This window comes from Anopheles aquasalis, chromosome 2 (genome assembly GCF_943734665.1).
Source record: "Anopheles aquasalis chromosome 2, idAnoAquaMG_Q_19, whole genome shotgun sequence".
Classification (NCBI taxonomy): domain Eukaryota; kingdom Metazoa; phylum Arthropoda; class Insecta; order Diptera; family Culicidae; genus Anopheles; species Anopheles aquasalis.
The window spans coordinates 57,488,147-57,490,646 of NC_064877.1; the positions used below are offsets into that span (position 1 = coordinate 57,488,147).

At 37.9% G+C, this 2,500-nt stretch overlaps 1 protein-coding gene across 4 annotated transcripts in view; it reads left to right on the forward strand.

Annotated features, from left to right (window-relative positions):
• LOC126571787 (acetylcholinesterase) overlaps positions 1-905 on the forward strand; it is an 11,789-nt gene extending 10,884 nt beyond the window's left edge. For all 4 annotated transcript variants that reach the window (XM_050230588.1, XM_050230591.1, XM_050230589.1 and 1 more), the window contains exon 8: positions 1-905. This exon is cut by the window's left edge and continues 1,222 nt beyond it. The gene's annotated coding sequence lies outside the window, so the exon portion shown is untranslated.
• The last annotated feature ends 1,595 nt before the right edge of the window (positions 906-2,500 follow it).

Genomic DNA, 2,500 nt, shown 5'->3' on the forward strand with positions numbered 1-2,500 from the left:
GTGTATCCGTCCAAACTTTGTGTTTAGTATTTTGTCACACGCGCGTTAAACCGAGGTCGACCCTTGACGTCCATGCCACTCTGTGTTGTTCGTGTTCGTGTTTGTAGTCATGTAAGGATATAGCTAATAGCCCGTTGTGCTCCTAAGTTTAAGCTTAAGCTCTAATCTGTTTCTATGAGCGATAACTATTTTTAAACAATTACCCTCTCTTGATCCTCTCTTGCCGATCAGCATCGATTGTCGGGCAGCATCGAGATACTTTTATAATTTTTGGGCCAAACTGTGCAAATATTACCGTACTCGGAATCGCGGCAAACACACGGGGCCCTCGAGAGAGGAAAAAAGGGGTTGCGACTGCACTCCCCTTCTCTGTGCGTCGCAACACCTTCTCCTGGATCGGTCGCCTATGTGCTGTCTGCTGTCTGCTATTCCTACTGCTACTTACTGCTACTTCGTTAAGGTTAGTTTCTATTCCGTTCTTCGAAACTTTTTACCACCCCGTACAGTGTGGTCTATAAAAAGGTGAGCTTTAGCTTCTTAGAAGACACTTTCTAACGTTCTTTTAACGCCGTGCCCGATCGCGGCATGTGTGTACCGCGTAAAGGGAAATGATTGTAAATATAATTTCATTTCATCGTCACAAAAATTACCACTTAAGTATTACGCGATTAGTACAATCTAGGGGCATCCCACAAACGTTTTTGGAAATGAGCATTTTATACTAGATTTTACCCTAGCTTCCTCGTAGCTACGAACGAAACGAAGAAAAAAAAGTGAAACGAATAAAGATATCTTTTTAAACAAACGAAAAGAATGGCGTATCTTCAATTCATGAGCTTTGATCGTTTCGCGACCCAAGCAAGGATTTACTGATCCGATGTGTGTTTCTCGTCGTCTTCTGTCTATTTGGGAGAGCAACGCAAATTAATGATTTGTATATCCAATAAATTGAAGACCATTTCTAATGAACTAAAACGTTCTTTTTTAGAGAAAAAATGTCATTAAAACTGAAAGAATGTTCGAAAGATCGCACGTACTGCACTCGTGAACAACTTCCAACGTTTTCGATCGATCGCCTTTGTTTTTCAAATACAATTCTTTCTAAATACAACTGTGATTCCGGAGTTGAAGCATTGAAAATATTGAAAACGATTTAAGTCTACCATTCTGCTAGCAATCAAGGCAAGAAAATCCTGGATTGGTCTACACAACAGTCCACGAAGACAGACGAAGAGAGTCCACGAAGAACTTAAAATAAATTAATAATTAAATTACAGAGTTCTCACAACCAAAGGATGTTGATGTTGAGTTTAAGGGATTTGTAAAAAAATACGTACATTTTCGGTAAAAATGTCAATTTGCAGGTAAGAAGGCAATCCGGCATGCGTTAGCTGCTTTCAAGAATTTTTTAACATAATAGTATATGTTACGCTATAGATTACTGCGACAAGATTACTTTAGTATAACGATTCCTTTCCGATTTGATCAAAACAACCGCTTTTTCGGACATGTTACTTTACTGACAGTGATACGCTGAAGTTGGATTTTTCATTTATTTAGTTCACTTTTCAATTTATTCATTTCGTTTGTTAGATTCCGTTTTTTTGCTGTAAATATCTACAATATGCAAATAATACATCACACTACTTAAATCGATGGATTAATCGATCCACAGCATCGATTACATTTCATTACTGGATACTGGATTTGCTGGAAATCCATCTATGCTCGGGCAGTAAACGAATTTATACATTTGTCTAACATATTTTGGTCAGTTACTTAGGGCCCAAACCCAATAAAATGCTATTTTTAACTACACTAGGCCCATCTTCCGTTCATCCGGAAGAGTTTGAAATTTCTTTAAATAGTAAACCCTTTCTATTTTGCTGGAAAGTTCATTCAGCCTTATCTTTATCATTGTTATTCTAATATATACATGACGACAGACTCGCTATCCTGTAGCAGTTTCTACAGCTTATTCTTGTTATTCCTGGCCCACCAACAAGCCTTCGCTGCAAGGCAAGTGGGATTCAGAAGGCAAATGCAGGTTGTTACGGTTTTCAATTTCAGGCTGAAACAGTTCTTAAATATCACAAATCACATGATAGAATATTGTGTGACATTGGACTACCTAACTGTATAAGATATCTCTTCCACATTGGGAAGTAATGAGTTTAAATAATTCGATTCCCGGATTATTGTTACTGTTAGCACTATTAGGTCACTAATAATTTACTCATCTGTACCAGCAACAGATGAAATCGTCAAGTCTTCATAATGACGCTCGTGTCTGTAGAGCAGAGTTCTAACATTGCACAAATCATGTAGCTTTATTTGAGGTCAACATACACCTCACACTTTGAAACACGTTTGTTTGTGAGAAACTGTTATCCTTTGATAATGAATTGAATGGCTGTGCTGGTGGGCTAATGATGGTGGACATCATAAATGCATTTTTATGCCTGAATTGTATCGCCTTTGTTTTCTATCGGTGGAATAT